This window comes from Tauraco erythrolophus, chromosome 18 (assembly GCF_009769465.1).
Source record: "Tauraco erythrolophus isolate bTauEry1 chromosome 18, bTauEry1.pri, whole genome shotgun sequence".
Taxonomy (NCBI): Eukaryota; Metazoa; Chordata; class Aves; order Musophagiformes; family Musophagidae; genus Tauraco; species Tauraco erythrolophus.
In genome coordinates, this window is record NC_141482.1 from 15393570 (window position 1) to 15401057 (window position 7488).

Genomic DNA, 7488 nt, shown 5'->3' on the forward strand with positions numbered 1-7488 from the left:
CTGAACACCGATTTTATTTTATTTTTTTGTAATGTCCCATCGTCTCTATACGGACAAGTCAATCAAACACTGAATTCACCCAACCAGCCTGTGTTCAGGTGACCCATCCGTCTGCGTTTCGGCATTGGGCAGCTGCAGTGCTCAAACTCGCATCGCCTGTCCCACAGCACGACAGAGACACAGTCAGAGGTGCAGGCTGACGGACTTGTAAGAAAAAGAAATAATGTATTGCAATGCTCAGAAATAACAGATAATTTTTGCCCATTTGTCTGCTCGTGGTTTTTTTTGTTTTTTTTTTTTTTTTTTTTGTCACTCCTATTTATGATGACCAGATGGTCGTTAACAGTTCCACTTACCTTATTTGCTCCTTCTCGGGTTGTTCCTCACGGACAATAGGGTTCCAGTTAACAGTTCTCGTTATCTTTATGGCTCTAGATGGCTACTTAGCTGCTGCTTCTCAGGTCAAGCCGCCCAATGTCATCATTCAGGAGCCTCTTACCTATATCGGTATTTTGCTAAACTATTTGCTGTGTTGCAATGCCTGACTGCTATTTTCCATATCATCCCCAGCACAGAGAAAAACAGCACCTCCAGATGCAAATCCACTGGAGCAAAACTGTCTTTTCTGTTGGTCGACCAGGTGACATAGTCCAGCATCATTTTGATTGTTTCTGCTTTTGGCAAAAGCTGATGGCTTCTTGGCAGGGGTGTTACGTGCACAAGCGTCGCAGCCAGCTCACCGTGATACCCCAAATCCCGCCGTTCAGCCTCGTTCTCTGGGGTTTGGTAAGTGCCAAGCAAAGCCTTAGCTCAGAGCGAGCCCAGCTGTGTACCGAGAGGAGCTGGAGATGATTAACCAACTGGCCTTTTGCATCTCAGCCTCCTGCAGCATCAGTAGCTACTATATATTTCATCAAGTAGAATATTGAATAGCTCCGAGTCTGACTTTTATATTTCTGACATGGAGGTAATTGTCATGTTACACCCTTTTCCTTGAGTGACCCATAGTCTAATATGTACCTGCAAGAAACCCTACAGATACTGGTAAAAACCTCCTCCTTTACAATCACTACTTTAGGTAGTGCTCAGTTACACTGCTTGTAAACTGCCCCTGCTTCAGAAACAGTTGTGAACTGATTTAAACCTGGAGCAACAAAATTTTTTTTTTTTTGCAAAAGCAGAATGAAGCTGGAAGTATCAGCACAGATTTTTCAAAGATGTTAAGAGGCAAAAAACAGAGCATCATGCATATTCCTATGCACTGAGTTTGAATGTGCAATTTCTGCACCTACATGCAGCCTGGTAGCTGGATACTCATATGGCTATAGCCAACCTTTGGAAACTTAACAGTGAATACATCCATATTTAGAAACTAGATTGTCACATAAATACCAAAGAGAAAGAGGTCTGCCTTCAGAAAACTAGGTTGTTTAGACATGGCATGCAAATATTGTTTCTTCTTGCCATTATGGAAAAAATCCTATAGAATTAAGAAATTTTGCTAAAGGAATATTTGAATGCATCAGTCTTGTAGGGGATTTATCCTACAAAAGAAGTCACATAAAAATGTGATTGGTGCATCCTGTAAGTATTTAACATAGTTCTTGGCTTAATGTATGTTCATTCTCTAGAAACTCCCAAGAATTAATGTTTTCAGTATGACATGCATTCCCTTTGGAAAACGTAGGAAAATGCATAGAAATACCACTCTGATAGAAGTAACATTTCTCTTCACTTTAGAGCTTTCCAGACTTGCCTTGACATATGAAATAACAATCTTTCTAGCTTAGATGAAGTGTTGCTGCAGACAAAGCTCCAGCCAGAAGAGAAACGAGAGGTCAGAGGAGCTGAAGTATGCAGCACATTGGGAATACGGGGTTTGGAAAGAGATGTGTTCATTGGGATAGACACCCTGCACAGGTGTTGTGGAGTTGTAGATATTTCCCGTTATGCAGGTCAAAGAGCTTTTGATTTGTGTTTTCCCTATCTCTGAAAAATGAAGATATTGTGAAAATACCCGCCCCCGAACCTGCATTAATCTGCATTCAGCTGGTTCTGGTTTGGCACTGGGTATCAAACCCAAGGCTTGCGGCAGCCGGCGGCGGGCAGGGAGGGCAAGGAGGTAAAAGGGGGACCCTGCACAGCAGAACCTGCAATCATTGCCCTGAAACACTCACAAACTGGGGAAGGTAAGCAGCTCAATGTGGAACATCTGCATTTCGCAGGTAGTTCTGCTTCCTTTCCGATTTAAATTAGTGCAGCCAAATTCCTGGTTCTGAACTCACTGTTCTGCCCGTCCAGATCTGGCAACTGCAGGTGATTTGACACAGAGCTCCTTTATTTTTCTTTATCGACTGTTTTTGAAAGTTGCTAACATCCTTTTACTGCCTGCCTTGGGATTTAATCTATTTGGTAGAATTTCGAGTGACATTTGCTTTTGTCTGATTATTTCAGATAAAACACAAAAGGATCAGACTTGAACAAAATCGGGTCCCGGAAAGGCTATTGATTAGGAGGCAGACAACTTGCACAAACAACTTGTCCATTTACGTTCCTAAACTTTGTCCCATGAGTGGTTTTATTAACTTGAAATGATGGAGATATTCAGTCCACCTGGTATCACGGAGCATATGTGCAAGTGCTTTGTAACCTAATGCCTTGAAGCCAAGGAGCGTTTCTGCTGGGAGATTTTAGGTACTGAGGGTGTCCTAATCCAGCAACGAACATTGCATGCTATGAAACAGCAAAAAGAAAAGATTTCAGTGGTTGGAGAAACACAGCAGCCCTGAAGGCAGAGGTGCAGGGAGGCTCAGAAGACCCTGCCCAGCCCACATTGCAGTTCCCTCCCCGCTCAGCCAGTACAGAAACCAGCCATTTGAGAATATCAATATCCCACACTCTTTGCTGAGCACAACCTGTTGTTTTCCCTCTTGTGCTGTTCTTCAGCACACTTTGTACTTTTCTGGCCCAATTTACCACTTTTAATGCAAGCTGTAGTTAAGTGGTGTCGTTCACTAGCAACGCAGTTTAAAACATTCTCCTGCAGATCTTTCCTTAGTAGGGACTTTGTTCTCAAAGCTTTAATTGCTACAAAGAAAAGTTTGGATATTAATTTTTCCGGATTTAAACCCGTTTTCTGGATAAACCTTGAATTAACCTCAGTGCATGAATTTACCATTTCCTTGTGAAATCCCACGAGTTCTCACCATTGCTTCACCTTTGCAGACTGATGCCTGTTTGCCTCCCCTTCTGTTCGGTCCTTATTAAAACCTTTTGTCCTGATTTGCCCATTCTTATTGTTGCCCTTCAGTAATCTCTGTCATAGTGCCTTTCTTTTCCACACAGCGTGTAGTGTGACATCATAACTTTAGTTTCTTTAAAGCTTCTATCCTCCCATCTCTAAATTGCAATAAATTTGGATTTTTAGTTCTGCTGCAGAGCTTGACCCAGCTTGCGCTGCGAGATTCTGGCAGAGGCTGAGGACCTTTCAGAGGCAGATTTTTTTTTGCTACAAGCATCATGTTAAGGTATTAAATCAGTCTCAGGAGTAAGATACAATAAGCACAGAGGACTAACCAGCAATGCTGCTAACAAGCAGCTCTGAAAAGGCTTTCTCTAGAGCTCAACAGCTTGTCTTGACCAGATTTAAAGGGCCAGAAACCAAGAAGACATCCTGGGTGTGGATGAAAGGTCTCATAAAAGGACATCACTGCAGTGGGGGAGAGCCCATGGGGGGCTATCAAGGCAGGAGGGGCTGTTACAGGGGGATTTGCCGTAGTGCTGCATGTGGATCTGACATCTCACACGTCTGCACAAGTGGATTTCCTCCAGTCCAGTTTCCCGATAAATATCTGGAGATAAACTTATCCAAAAGGGAGGAGATACAAGCTGTGTGGATTAGCTCACCAGAGAATGAGATGATACAGTGGAAAACAGTCCTGAAAAGGCTGGGGAAATGGAGATTGCATAGATCATCCTACCAGGCAGCTGCAGATACTATACGCTGCGTGCCCTACAGCTGCCAAGGTGAGCCAGACAAAGTGAGCAGTGGGGAACCAGAAGAAAGAGGAGGTAGGGAAAAACAGAAAAATGATAACTGAGGTTATTACAGTCAGATTTCTGTGTCTTCTTGGTCTTCTTCCAGTCACGGCCAATGGAGCTGTACTGGTGGGAACACATGAAACACTATGGTGAGGATATGATCTCTCCTTCACAAGTAAAACAGAAAAGATCAGCATCTACGTCTGCTTTCTGTGATGCCTTTGGTTTTGCACTCCCAGATCCTGAAAACCAGTTACTTTGCTCTGGGTCTCTTCCAAGTCAGTTTTAGAGCTCCTGCTGTATCCCAGTCTTGCTTCCTCTCTCTCCTTCTGATGTCAGCTTGTTCAGTCGAGTCCTGGGAATCAGTTGGGAGCTGGGAACATTGCGAATTTTAATAGCCTGACTGCATACATTTTCCTGGAGTCTTTCATATGCTAAAAAACTCTCATTTTGTGTTTCATGGATTTGGAATAGCAGAATTATTCATTATGCTACACTTATGGTCTGGTTCATGTCCCAGTTTTATTCCAGTTTCTGATCATTAAATCCCATGGAGGGATAGCATCTTTCTTAGCAACCTCCGAGATGGAATAACCTGTCTAAGCAAGAGCAGTAGGTTTTGATTCCCATTTTCTCCCCTCAGACTGTACAAGGAGGCACATCAGGAGCAGAAGACAAAGCTTTATTTGAAGTTTAAACTGGGGAACTATTAATGCCACGCGAGAAGAAATGGAGTTCCCACTGTATGAAAAATGTTACGATGTGAGCAGAACAGAGGATGCCAGTGACCTGCATTATCCAAGCTTCTCCCCAAATGCCAGCACAACTTTGCGACCGGTTTCAGCTGTCACTTCTCATCTCATCCTGCCAAACGCGGTGATCCCGCAGTGGCACTGACATCAGGGACAAAACTGCGCCCTTAGCACTCTTAATCACACCTGGGATTTTTGATGTGCTAACGGAGCAGATGAGTGACTCTTTCCTCCTTCTCCTCCCTGGCAGGGCAGTTCTGCCCGGGGCTGAACTGCAGTTTCTGCCCTTGCCCGCGGTCCTGCTCTGCTCCTGTCGCCGTGCCATGCTCCCCTTGAGACGCTGCAGTTCACGCAGTGTGTGCTGACAATGGCTTTTTGCAGAAAAGGTGAAGATTTGAGATGAGCCCTTTGCTGTGAGCAAAGTACAGCCCGTGCCTGCCCCTGCTGAGTTTCCCAATATGCCACCTTAAACATTTGGCTCTTAAATCTGTCCTTAAACCTTTATCAGTTCTCCTGCTGTCCCCAGATCTTTCCCTTTTGCTTGGCCAGGGTCTGACTGCAGCTCTTGCTGTGCAGCCACCCTCACCTCTGCAGCTCCCCCACGTTCCCCAGCAGCTCCACTGCTGCCCGAGCCCACGTTCACTGGGAGCCGCGAGCAGAGACTGGAGCTGCTGCTGACTCTCCAGCCTCGCTTGGGAAGTGCATGTGGTTTTGTTGCTAAAAACGTGCACGCACAGCCAAGCCTCCCACCTGCTCCTTTGCTATGGGTGCTCACGTGTTCGGGAGAAGGAGGAAGAGGAGGAGGCTGCAGCAGGAGCTCTGAACAGCCATGGCTGCAGTCTGGTGATATGATGCCCCTGACCCAGCAATGCCCAGGGGGTCATCCCACCTCCGTGATTATTTTATCGGTGCACCAGAAATGTGAAAAGGTGCTGGCGAGTGTTGGGGCCATGCTGGTGAGCCCAGCGTGTCTGCAGCACAGACCACAGCCCGTGCCCTACAGCTGCACTAGACCTTGAAGATGTTTGACTGTTTGTTTTCCTTCCGTTGCCATAAGCAAACTCACAGACTGTGAAAAGGGATGAATTAGCATCTCCAAAGACTGAGCCTCTCTGTATTCTGAAAACAAGCAAAGAGGCGGCAGCAGCAGCAGCTCAGGCTCCCTCCTCCTCCCTCCTCCAGCTGTGCCAGCACAGCTCCTCGTGGAACTGGCCCAAACCTCGGCTGCTCTACATTTTTATGAACTGTGCAGATTTTAAGCACTTGGCTGAGTCTGTGAACATGGAGGTCAGTTGTAGCTTCTTAGATGGGGCCAAACAGGCTGATCACTGCATGGATTTTTACCCTGCATTACTCGGAGGGAGTGTGGTTAACATGTATCATAGAATCATAGAACGGTTTGGGTTGGAAGGGAACTTAAAGATCATCCAGTTCCAACCCCTCTGCCATGGGCAGGGACACCCTCCACTACACCAGGTTGCTCCAAGCCTCATCCAACCTGACCTTGAACACTTCTGGGGATGGGGCAGCCACAACTTCTCTGGGCAACCTATTCCAGTGCCTCACCACCCTCAATGTAAAAAAATTCTTCCTTAGATCTAATCATAATCTACCCTCTTTCAGTTTAAAGCCATGTATTTCAAAGAATTCTCTTTAAATGATATTGTTTCAGTTCCAGCATTACTGTCACAAGCATATGCAGGTCTCTGCTGCTCACTGAGCCATGTGGCATGAGCAAGCAAGCCCTACGTGCCCGGCTACCACACTTGAGTGCCACACACCTCATCTGGCTTCTACCACATCCTTCTGTGCTGCCCTCCAGGCTCCTGCCCGCTTCTCCACTTGGGGTTCTCCAAAGCTCTGGGCTACCCAGAGCTGCCCAGCAGTAAAATTCACAGTGGCCAGTCAGTCTTGTGTGTGCTGATCCTAGCTGCTGGGCATGGAGGAGATGCCAGGTGAAGGCCAGAGCCCCTCAGTTGCCAGTCTGGGCTTTGAGTCATGCGGTCACAGCAGTTCCTGGAGGAAGCCTGTATTTTTAGGCTATGTCTGCCTTTTCTTGCACACTGTGGTGCATTTTATAAACCCTTCTGCCTCTCAGACCCGGAGGTACTTACTTCAGAAGGTAGGCAGCGAGGCACTGGGCTGGGTGCTGCTGTGCTGATCGCACTCGGCAACCAGCAACAAGGATGGGAATGGTGGGTTTGGAAGGACCAAGGAGACAGGATGCTGAGCTCGATGGATTTATGGTCTGTCCCGGTGCGGTCACTCCCCTGCGGTTGCAAATGCATACTGAGAAAAGGCAGAGGAGAGATGACACCTGTGCTCACCCTGTGTCTTCCAGCCTTTCAGCCACACTTATTGCTCTAATGCATCGTCCTGGATTTCTGCTGTGGCTTCCCCATCTCTAAGCACCTTCCCCACCAGCAGCAAGGTTTTTTTGGCTCAGGGCCACCCTCTGCTATTTTGCAGCAGCCGTAACTTGGATCCAAGAAATTTCCCTTGAAACACAGTCTGAATCTTAACCCCAAACCCTCCCTTAATTTGCATGATCCTCACTCAGCTATAATCCCCATGGTTTCTGAGGGGTGTTGGCCAAACTCTGTCAATATAAAGACCATAGCTATTGTGTTTTGGTGAGCTAATGATCACTGTCAGTCCCAAAGGGGCTGAGCTGCCTTGAGGAATTCCCCCCAGC